The sequence below is a fragment of the Diceros bicornis genome, chromosome 1 (genome assembly GCF_020826845.1).
Source record: "Diceros bicornis minor isolate mBicDic1 chromosome 1, mDicBic1.mat.cur, whole genome shotgun sequence".
Classification (NCBI taxonomy): Eukaryota; Metazoa; Chordata; class Mammalia; order Perissodactyla; family Rhinocerotidae; genus Diceros; species Diceros bicornis.
In genome coordinates this window covers 32,774,803-32,787,567 of record NC_080740.1, presented here as the reverse complement: position 1 = coordinate 32,787,567, position 12,765 = coordinate 32,774,803, and positions in this window count along the sequence as shown.

Genomic DNA, 12,765 nt, shown 5'->3' with positions numbered 1-12,765 from the left:
TAACTCCCCCTAGAGAAGATGAAGACACCTGAGAGATATTTTTCCAGTCACCCCTGTAGCCAGTGCACAGACACAAGGCATAGGCTTGGCCAATCTGATGAGCCTGCCCCGGACACTGATTCAAAAGCTGGTGACATGTAGAGTCAGGGACTGCAAGGACTCAGTCCTGGAGAGGCCACATCCAGAGACTGCAGGCTGTGTGTGGTCTGGTGGCATAATCCTGGCTCCAGGATCAGAGGAGCTGGATGTACCACCTGCTGCCTATGCCAACGGCAACTGCAGGGATGTGGCTCTAGATAGTTCTGTAGCTTAGTCTGGAGTGTATTTTCCAGATTGTATGACCTCCAAGCCTGGTTCTCAAGCTTTCCTGAGATTTTGTGATCTACCCAATATCTTTTACTTAAATACTTTTCTGCTTGAGTCGACCAGAGTTAGTTTCTGTTGCTTGCAATCACAAACTTTGACTGAAACAAATGACCTTGAGAAAGGCAGTTCTGTGTTATCTTAAAAAATAGTGATAGAAGATGAGCTCTTACTGACTACAGAAGGAAGATTAAACTTTTAAAAAATGGAAGTAAACTAAGATTTATTGAATATTACTAGTTAACTGGCACTGTGACTTAGGTTTTATTATAGACAATTATTTTATTCCAACTTTACAAGTGGAAAAACCAAGACTCAGAGAGGCTTGCCTGAAGTCAGTAAGCAAGAGTCAGAATTCAAATTCAGTTCTAATTCTTTTGCCTCTACCAAGGAAACAAGCCTAAATAACATTAGCAACTTAAATCGAAACGTATAAATTTAAATAAAGAGTTACACCAGGATAATCAGGACATATGGCTCATGGTGATCAGATGTCCTTGTAGCAAATATGGCAAAATGCAAACCATGGAAGGTGAAAAGAGAAGGATCCTGAACCTGCTTAGTAATTGCTTAAATAACTCTACTACACCCACACAAAAGATGACACGCAGGGTACAGGAGTTCCCAGTCTTCCCCTTGTTCTGCTCCGTTATCTCATCACAAATTGAAGGTAATTAAGAGCAGTTAGTGCTCAGAGACAGAGGAACATGTTAAGGAGATAATTAACCGCTGTGCAAAGTCAACCTGCTAAGAATTAGTTAGTTTGATTGTCCAGAGCAGTGAAAAGTGCCTGGGGCACACTCTGTGTGTATCAAAAGGGAATGGTTATAAACTCATAATTGACAGATTAGAAATAAAATGATTCATTTGGAACTTAAAATTGATTTTGCTTTTAACCATTGCTCTAAATGGGGTATTAGTCACTTTAACATTAAAAAATCTGGACAAAGAACTACTTGCTGTTGTAAATGAAGAAATATAGCTGGTGTAAAACGCGCAAAAGTAAGAAATATTGTATCTCTGCTGGCCTCCTGTGTCCAAATCTGAAGAAAACCTGGCTGTTGTCCCCTATGCTAAACCAACTGGCAGGCCACAGGTTCTAAGAGTACAGCTGTACATTGACCTTGACTCAGAGAAGTGTCATTTCTTCTTATCCTTACGGCTCTATTTTCATTTCTCCATTTTTTCTACCCCTTTCCCACACCCCACCCCACCCATAGGTAACCAGTTTCTGTAAGGTCAAGATTATACTTCTTTTTTTTTTTTCTCAAATTAGCAGACACATGTATATTTTCTTGTAGCTCTTCTCTCTTTGATCAAGGGGAGTTCACTATATATATTCTTTTGCACTTTGCTTTTTTTGTTCAATCACCTCTTACAGTTCGTAGAGATCTATGTCATTTTTTTTTTCACAGCTGCCTAGTTCTCCGTTGTGTGGATTTAGTTTATTTATAGTTTATTCAACCACTCTGCCGTGCGTGGCCATTTAGGTTGTTTCCAATATTTTGCAATTATAAACAATGCTGCAATGAATAATCTTGTGCGTATGTATTTTCATAATGTTGAAGGTGTACCTTCAGGATATAATCCTAGAAACAGGGTTATGGGTCAAAAGGTAAGTGCACATATAGTTTTGTTAGTTTATTGCCAAGATCTCTTCCAAAAGAGTTGTCCCATATGCATGTCCACAACCAGTGTATGAGAACGATGTTTCCCCACAGCCTTCCCAACAGACTGTGTCATCATTCTTCTTCTTTTTGTCAGTCTAATAGATGAGAAACGGTATCTCATTACTGTTTTAATTTGTAATTCTTTCATTGTTAGTGAATTGGACAATTTTTCATATGTTTGCCTGCCATTTTTATATACTTTTTGGTGAATTGTCTGTTCTAGTATTTTTTCCCATTTCTCTGTTGGGCCCTGATCTTTTGTTCCTCAATTTTTAAAAGTTCCTTATGTATTAGGGATATTAGCTTTTTGCCTATGTTATGGGCAAACATTTTCTTCCAATTTTTCAGTTGTCTCCGGACTTCACTTAGAGCGTTTGGCCATGCAAATTTCCTTTAATAGTCAAATTTATCAGTGTTTTCTTTTATTGCCTCTGGATTTTGAGCCACAGTTAAAAAGCCTTTCCCTACACCAAGGTTAGAGAAGAATTCACCCATGTTTTCTTTAGTACTTCTGTGATTTCATGTTTTACATTTAGATTTAGATCCCTGATCTATTTAGAGTTTATTCTTATGAATGGTGTAGATATGGATGTAATTTTCTTTTTCCAAATAGCTACCGAGTTGTCCCAGCACCATTTAATAAAAAGTCCATCTTTGGAGGCCGGCCCGGTGGTGCAAGTGGTTAAGTGCGCACGCTCCGCTGCGGCAGCCAGGAGTTCGCTGGGTCGGATCCCGGGCATTCACCATTGCACCGCTTGTTAAGCCGTGCTGTGGCGGCGTCCCATATAAAGTAGAGGAAGGTGGCCACAGATGTTAGCCCAGGGCCAGTCTTCCTCAGCAAAAATGAGGAGGATTGGCATTGGATGTTAGCTCAGGGCTGGTCCTCCTCACAAAAAAAAAAAAAAAAAAAAATAGTCCATCTTTGCCCAGTGACTCGAGATGCCATCTTTATCACATGTTAAATTTCCATGCCTCTCTGGGCTTCCTAGTCTATTCCACTGGTCTAATTGCCTACCCACACACCAGCACCAAACTTTTTAAATTACAGATGCTGTTCAATATGTTCTAATATCTGGTGGGGCTGTTTTCCCTCATAGTTATTTTTCAATGTTTCCCTGGTCATTCATTTTTGCATGTTTGTTTTTCTCTGTGAATTTAAGTATCAATTTGTTGAACTCTTTTTCAAAAGCTTGTCTGTATTTTTATTGGAATTAAATAAATTTATAAATTAACTTAGGGAGAACTGCCATTTTTGTAATATTGAATCCATCTATCCAAGAACAGAGGATATCTTACCATTTATTCAAGTCTCTTTTATGTCTTTTGGAAGGGTTAAAAACTTTTTCTTCATTTTGGATTCGCACATTTCTTGTTAGTTTATTCCTAAAAGTTTAATCTTCTTTGCTGCTATTGCAAAAGTGATTTATCTTTACCGTTATGTCCTTTAATGGTTATTGTGTGTGTATATGAAGGCTGTTGACTTTTGTTTGTTACTTTAACAATCTGCTATGTCTCTCTAGGTTAATTTGATCTCCTGCCACATTCTAAGGTTTTCCAGATATATTATTTTATTATCTGCATATAAAGATAGTTTTACCTCTTTTTTTACCCATTCTTGGGCCTCTATGTGATTTCTCTTGTCTAATTGCATTGGCTACTAACTCTACTATAGTGTTAAATAGAAAAAGCTATAGTGGGCATCCTTGCCTTGTTCCTGATATTAGTGGAAATGCCTCTAGTGTTTCCCCATTACATAATATATTAGATTGAAGACTAAGGGTGTGTGTGTGTGTGTGTGTGTGTGTGTGTATACATGTATAAATTTGATCATGTTGAGAAGGTATTCCCCAATTTCTATTTTTGAGTATTTTTATTGTGAACGGGTTTTGAATTTTCTCATGAGTTTTTTCAGTATCAATGGAGATAATCTTGTGATTTTTTCTTTAGAGATATTGATATAGTATATGATATTAATGGATTTCCTAATATTGAACATAACTTGCATTCCAAGAATAAATACCACTTGTCATGATGTATTTCTTAATATGATATAGGATTCTGCTTGTTTATTTAGTATTTTTGCATCAATACCAAGAGGATATTGGTTTGTAGTGTTCTTTTTTTGTACTGTCCTTCTTTGTCTTTCTTCCATTTCCATTACTTTCTCTCTGACCATTTTCACTTCCTTTTTACTTTATTCTCTTATTTATTTTCCTGCCTTTTTTCTATGCCTATTAAATTTGCATGTGAGTCTATTCTCCCTTGGGCACCTTGTAATTGATTCTTTTTTATTTAATTTATTCTCAGATATTTTTGGTTTTTTATTCCATTTCTTTCCTGGGCTTAATCAACTCTTTCTTTATGTCTTCCAGCTTTTATCCATTTCTGTTCTTAGTTTTTGAATTTGTAATTCAAAGTTTTTTTTTCATATCTTCAAATGCTTGAATGAGTATATATCGAGAGTGTTGACTTACAAACTTCTTCTGCTTCAGGGCTTTGGTGGAAGGTGCATTGTAACTCAGACGATACATGTAAAAATTTCTTTCTTGATTTTTTGCAATGGCTCTGTATGAATTTGTTGATATTTCTTTTCATTTTTATGGTATTATGGTGATTTATAAGATTCCTAGCTTAATAGCTACGTCTTCTAGCAATATAACAAGGTCTTTATGCTTTAGGATGTATTTTTTTCATTTGTTTTAATAGTGGGAGGAAGAGTTGTAAGTTCTCCAATATTGTGTTTCTCTTTGATCTTGCAGAACCCTAAATCTTCCACCTTTTGCTGCTTTTTCCCTTCACCACCCAATTGAAAAGGGTGCTTCTCCTTTCCTTTTTGTCTTTTTTTCTTCCCATGAACTATATTTTGAGGAATGCTCTTTAAATAACTCTTGGTCCTTTTAATCACATGTACTCTGAAGTCATTTCCCTGCAGTCCATGTTATGCCCTGCCTGGATACTGTTATCATATTTTCAGACAGAGGGTGAACTTAATCTTTTTGCTGGTGGTTTTTGATGAACCTTAAGCCCCTTTGCTAATTTTCCTTTGTTGACTTTCCTGGAGTTTTTTTCAGTCTGCCTTTGCCTGCTAGAGAGCCTCATGGCACTATAGGGATGGAGCTAGAGTGTAAAAGATCATACACTGGGATGTGATTTTTCTCTTTTTAGTCACAGTCGTTTTAAAATTTTGGCATTCTCTGCCTTCAAGTTATCCTGAGGGCATGGTTTTATGTATATTTACATATCCTATCTTGTTTTGAATCATTTGGGGAGGAAATATAGGGAGACAAATAGCTAGGCATCTGTCACTGTCTTCAGCCACCCTGAAGTCTCCAATTATAGTTGTTTTGAAATTCTTGCCTGCTGACTTCATTTATGTGGATCATCTGTCTATTTGCTTTTATTGGTTTTTTTCCCTCTTGATTCTTGGTCATATGACTTTGCCTCTTCACGTGTCTAGTAACTCCTAATTGTAGGTAAGATGTTGTGCATAAATGACTCATAGAGGTTGCAGATATTATCATATTGCACAAGAAAAAATTTCCCTCTTCTCTTCTTGCTCTTAAATTTCATATATTGGACAAATTTGTGTCCTCTCAAAATTCATATATTGAAGCTCTGACCCCCAATGTGACTGTATCTGGAGACGACGCCTCTAAGGAAGTAATTAAGATTCAAGGTCATAAAAGTGGAGCCCTAATCTGATAGGATTAGTGCCATTATAAGAAGAGAAAGAGAACTCCCTGTTTTCATGCACCATGAAAGGCCATGGTGGAAAGGCCATGTGAGGGCACAGAGAGAAGATGACCATCAGCAAGCCAGGAAGAGAGCTCTCCCTGGAAATCAAATTGGCCAGAACCTTGATCTTGGACTTCCCAGCCTCTAGAACTATGAGGAATAAATTTCTGTTGTTTAAACCACCCAGTGTACTGTATTTTGTTGTAGCAGACTAATATACTCTATTAGGCAGAGAATGGGCCTCATCACTTAAATCCAATAAGGAACTGAACTAGAGAAAAATTTAGTAAGATTCAATCTACTTCTGGTTTAGTCACATTGCTGGTGTCCAGCCATCCCAGGCGTTTCATTGCAAACACGGTGGTTCTTTGCCTCTTGCCGGTACTGAAAGGCTGCAGGAGATACATTCCTGCCCTTGAGAAGTTTTCAGCTTACGTTTTGTCCTCCTGTCCCAGGCAACTTCAAGATTTGACAAATGTCTTCAGAGAGACTGGACATGTGTTTGGGACAGCTTCTTCCCTAATGAGAATTTGTTTTCTAAGCTCTGTGAGACTGTGAGAGATTTCAATGCAATGGGGAGAACCAGGCATGCTTTTGAGGCCGCTCAAGTTTCCAATGCTCTACAAGATCACAAAAGCTTTGCTGATTGCTCTTCTTCCAGCAGAGCCCCTCCACCTGGGTCAAGCCCAATCATCAGTGCATCCCCAGAACTGACAAATGCCCTGAGAGAAAAATAACTGGCAATCATCAGGTCACCTTAGAATTGTTCTCTGTCTCTCTAGAATTTTTGTTCATTTAGTCTTCATTGATTCCATGGCTCTCTATGAAGAGATTTTGAAAATGGTTTTTGTAATATTTTCCACTTGTTCAAATAAGAATACTGGCCTATCACATCCTGCTCAGAAGCAGAAGTCCTTCTCTATGAATTTCTAATCTTTACAACAACTCTGGCCCTCCAAAAGGATCTAATAGAACTAATACTTGTTTGTTGGAATGAGCAAATATATAAATACCGTTGTGCGTCACTTAACAGGGATGCGTTCTGAGAAATGCATCCTTAGGCGATTTCATCACTGTGCAAACATCATAGAGTGTACTTACACAAACCCAGATGGTATAGTCTACTACACATCTAGGCTATGTGGTACTAGTTTAATGGGACCACTGTCTTATATGCGGTCCATCATTGATCAAAATGTCATTATGCGACGCACAACTGTAATGCTAATTTTGCCTGCTTCATGATCTTTACTGGGCCAAGTTTGCCACTCAGTTGGGGAAGGCAAAGTAGACAATGTTATTTTGGTGATACAGCAAAAGTGCTATGGCCAAGATTCAGAAACATGTGGCAAAGGGCATATTTTAGAAACATGAACCACTCAGACCCAGACAGTCTAGACTCTTGGTGTTTCAGGATTCTTGGTGTTTATTTTCATCAGTTTTTGCTTTTTAAGTTCTCCTCTACAACCCCAAGATGGCAAGTAGTGGATGAGATATTTGCTTACTAGCTTATCATCTGTCTTCCCAAAGACTCCCTGAAGGCAGGGACTTTGGCTTGCACGCCATTTTATGCTCAGTATCTAGCACAATGCCCAACCTATAGTAGCTGCTCAAATCATTTGAATGAATGAGTGAATATCACTAAGTTCTTTCACGGTATGGTTTGTTAGCAGATTAACCTAATTAAATGCATAAAATAGAAGAAAAACAAAACAGTGGAAGTTATTGACAATAACTAACATTGATACACAATATGACTTTTAGAAACTTGAGAAGAAGCACTTTAGCAATAACTTTGATTTAAAAGAAACAGAAGTTCAAGGAGATATTCTATTTTAAGGTCCAAAATAATAATCATTTATGAGATTAGATTGTCCTAAAACCCCTCAAATAAAATAAAATCCTGTCCATCAAAGTAAGAACTTTGCAGAAAATAAACTGCAAGCAAAACTTCAAAATGTAGATAACCTTGGAAATATTTTCAACTTCCAATGCTAACTATAATTGTTGGCCACTGGGAACCTGGCACAGGTACTTCGTCAATAGTTATGTTTACACATACCAATGCCAATAAGATCATACAAACCGAACCAAGGGCAGAAGAGGAAACTAGTTTTCAAGGAAACCAGAGTTAACCTTATATATTATTTATCACTTCATTTTCTCCCCTGGAGAATATTCTTCCATAAGACCTTTATGTAAAAGCTGTATAATTTTCTTAAAAATTGTAAGGCTATATGAAATTATTGATTCTTACTAAAAATCTGGGGGAAAAACAAATCCATTTCAGGATGTCTGTAGGTGAAATAATAATAATGAAAAATATTATAATGTGTGAACATATACATTTTATATATATATTGTTGAAAATGTTCAACAGCAGGATAATTGGTTATAGAGTATGATTCATGTTAAATAATCCAAAAAGTCTATTCATTATGATTTAATTTTCTAAATCAGTCACAAATGAAGCAATCATGAGAGGAGCCAGAGTATGGAATACTCTTTAAATAAAAGTTTTGAATTCAAATCTTTGCCCTATTCTTACCAGTGATGTAACTAACTTCTCTGAACCACACTGTCTTCATTTGTAAAACAGAAATTATTGAGAGAGCTCAGAGGAGTCATCTACAGTACAGGAGGGTAACTAGGGTTAACTAGTAGAAATAGCAGAAGTTGATCCAATAAAGGAGAGGAGATCAACCAGAGCACAGGGAGAGAAAAAGACAAAACAAGGAGAGAAAGAGGCAGAACTGATATGATTTTCATTCTTTTAACCGCAAGAGTGGGAAATCTCAGGAGCAAAGTAGACTCCAGCCAGGTGGAAATAAAGGTCTTGGTCAAAAGTACACAATTATGCTCTACAGCAGGTTGCCCTGACAATAGGATCCTTGCTTTACCATAACAGCATTACAAAGAAAACAATTCCTGTAATTGAATTAATGTTGCCTTAAGAATTATCTGGAAGGGAGTTTAAAAGGAGATTAAATTACAGACAAAAATTTATATCAAAACGGAGAATATGATTATGCAGGAAAGGGTTACCTTGTGCCCAAGCACTGGGAGAACATCTGGTACTGACGACCTGACGCTTTTTGGAGCTGACTTTGGTGAGAGTCAGTGGTAAGTAATAAATCAGGTAGTTGCACAGCCACACTTTGCCACCTAGTCTAATCAGACTGCTGCTTGGATGGAAACCCCAGAAATCAGGAGCTCCAGACTGGGAAATGGCACATGCTCACTCTCCTGGCACCAGCTTGTAGAAGTTTGGAACATCCCAGCCTCCCCAAAGGGCTCTTCCAGCCCTTAACAACTGCCTTGGAAGACAGGGCCTGCCTAGGGGAAGAGAGAGCAGAATGGGTGCCCAGGGATAATATGCCAACCTCATAGGGTGTTCTGAGAATTAATTGAGAAAACTTACTAGAAAAGTACTTAGCACATTAGTGCATAACAAGTGTTGGTTTCTTTACCACCTCTTTCAGCATTTACCATGGGTTACACATTTACTTTCCCTTAAAGTATTAAAGTGTTTTCATTTTGTAGTTTAAACCTTAGCCTACCCACCCGGGCAATATTAGATATGTGTATTTGTATGTTACCCAAACCAGACAAATCAACATATTTGCCTTACAAACTAGTTTCAAGTTTAAACTACTTGCCCAAAATTCAGTCTATAATTTGGGGGGGGTGGGCTAGAAGTCTTCAAATGAAAGCATTAAAAATATCACTGAGATTTTTAGAGTAAAGAAACAAAAAGCACTCTAATAATTGACTTTCTCACCCCTTTCTGCCACTAGATAGTGAAAATGTGTCTTGCTAAGCTGTGTGTACCAAGTCTGTGGTTCCTCAGAAATTCTGTTGCTGTTGTTGGTGAATGAAGGAAAAAAGAGAAGGAAAAAAAAAGCCAACTGAGAAATTATTTATAACTTGGGGATTTCAGACATAGGACTCCAGAGACCTTTACTTTTAGAAACTGTTCTTCCCTTTTCAGTTCTAAATATTAAGCAAACCATATAAAACTATGTACTTATGGAATCTTACTGAAACCTAAAGTGTTTTTTCAAGGGAAACTACCAGGATTAAAGAGATTATGAGAAAGAGACTAGAGCGTTGTGATGAAACCAATGTACCATGTTTATTGGTTCATTTTAAATGGCTTTGATCTTTAAAATAAAAGATTGCATTTTATTATAGCAATGGAAAATGCCATTAACTTTGCAAGCATTTAACTGTTTCTGGTCTCAGGATTTCATAATAGAATTTACTTTTCATTAAGAAATAAAATCTTAGGTCATTCCAGGCTGTTTCCCCAAAACCTATTTTAGTTGCTCACTAAACAGCACGAAAAAGGGCAAGGCTGAATCTCGTGGACTGCACAGCTAAGCATTTATGGGGTTAATGTACAATAAAAAGTGACCATTTATTAGTGATTAGTGATTAGTGAACATTTATTATATTGATTATTAGTGACCCCTAATAATCTATAATTTTTCAAAGAGATACAAAATCACTGGGAAGAAAGGTTGATTGTTGTTTTCCTGAATTAGAGGTTTTAGCAGCAAGTGACAGAGACACACATCAAACTGGTATAAGAAGAGAGAGACAGAGAAACACAAAGAGAGAGAGACAACATCAAAAGGAATTTATTGACTTAATTATCAGAGTAGTACAGAGGTAACTATCACTTCAGGCATGGCTGGGTCCAAGGTTTGTGATGATGACGTTAGGATTCAGCTTTCCTGCTATTCTTTACTCAGATTTTCTCCGTATTGGCTTAACTCTCAGACATGATCTTTCTATGTTGTGGCCCTTAAAAGCTCTGTAGAGACTTACAGCCTCCCAGCTTCAAATTAAGCAAAGAAAGGGAGAGAGAGGGAGAGGGGGGGAAGGAAGGAAGGAAGGAGAGAGGGAGGGAGGGAGGCAAGGGAGGGAGAAAGAAAGCAAGAGAGGGAGGAAGGAGAGCTTCTTATTTCCACATGGTCCCAACAAAAGTCCCAAAATTGAGTCTCATTGGTCTAGCTGGAATAATGTGACCAATGACATCCAGGATGTGGAAGCCTCTTTTTGGCCAGTTCTAGGTCATATTACGTATCACCTCAGTGGTCAGAAGGCACAGGAGAAAGGGTGAAGTGCTACCCAAACCTGATGTTATTTGTTTCCAATTACTGTAACTATATGTGTGTTTCTTCTAAGTCCATGCCTGGCCTCTCCACCATTCATGTTTAAATTCAAAGTGTGCTTTTGGGTAAATCATTCCTCAGTAGTCAGTCAGCTTGGATTGTTCTGCCAGTAATACACACCTAGCCTTATCTCTTTCTGAAGCTTATCACAACTTCCCTTGCTATATATTAAAATTTGGCTCTGCAGGGAACACCATAATAATTTGGGTTGTTGCAGGAAAGGAAAATACGTGGTGGAGATAGCATCATTGAGAAGATGTGTTTTAGTTTGCTTTCAGAGATGAGTCTGATTCCTCCATGCATGGGGCTTAATTGGATTTAAAAATTTGCTATTGCTAAAGCACAGCTATAGAAAGCTTTGGGACATAGTATAAGCTTATCTTTCTGTTCTTAACAGATAAAGGAGATAAAATATTAGTTTGTTTAGTGAATTTGTTTATGAACATACTTCGTAGTTATGACACAGATGGAAGGGTCACTAAAGTGGGCACACCAGCAGTGCTGCCTCCAGAAGCTTCTCAAGGAAGGACATTAGCACTATGCAGCATGGCAATGAGAGGAATGCAGATTTGGAATTATAGAACTGGATTTGTGTCTTGGTCGTACACTTACTCTTTGTAGATCCCTGGACAATTTATTTAACCATCACGTAAGCCTCCATTTCTTTAACTATAAAGTAATAGTAACATCATATGTTCTGCTTAACTGTCTTAGTCCATTCAGGCTGCTACAACAAAATACCACAGACCAGGTGGCTCATAAACAACAGAAATTTATTTCTTACAATTCTGGAGGCTGACTGTCCAAGATCATGGCACCAGCATGACCAAGTGAGGGCCCTCTCCCATGTCACAGACTTCTTCTTGTGTTCCCACACGTAGGAAGGAGCTAAGGAGCTCTTGGAGCCTCTTTTATAAGACACGAATCCCAACCACCTCCCAAAGGTCCCACCTCCTGACATCATCATCAGTGGGGGTTAGGATTTCCACATACAAATTTTGGAGGGACACAAAGATTCAGACCATAGCACTAACTTACAGGGCTAGTTTGAGGTTCAAATAGAATAAACTTAGTCATCGCCATTCTCTCCTATAAATGAAACACCTCACATGCTGTGTCTTGTTCAGTTTTGTGAGTTTCAGTGCCTAACCCTGCACCTGCAAGTCAAAGTGTGCTCAACAAATGTTTGTTGGATGAACACACAAGTAAATAAGCAAATGATCAAACAGATGAATGATAGCCGTGGCATACAGAGAATTATATTGCTCAGCACTGGCTCAGGGAAGTTCTGAGATTGAACAACATTTTGACAATATTTCAGAACTTAGAATCCCTGTATTTGACACTGCATGTTTTTTTCTGGGCTTCTCTTAGTAGAAAAGAAGCTGAAAATCAAGACTTGGAAAGAGTAGCAAATTTCTTAGGGAAGAAACAGCCAAGAAAATTACTGCTCTCCTAGCTCAAAGAGAAACATTAATTAAAGGTAAGACATGGGCAAGAAGTAAAATGGAGAACTTATAAGAGTAAATTGTGTCATAATTAACAATTTGTAATTCCTCTAAATTTTAGACCATGACTATCTTGTTGCAGAGGCCCTTGAATTATTTAAAGTATTTCTGAAAGAAGCCTTTGAGATCCCTGGAGAGGACTTTTTACCTTTTTATAAAGGTTCTTTCCACCCCTGTTCAGATTCTCTGCACAAGTTCATATGGTAAAACACATATGATCTGTAGTCTGGGAAAATGGGAATGGATTTATGTAAACCTGGGACTATCCTGCTTATTACAGTGACATCAATTGGGGGGTCTCCACTATGG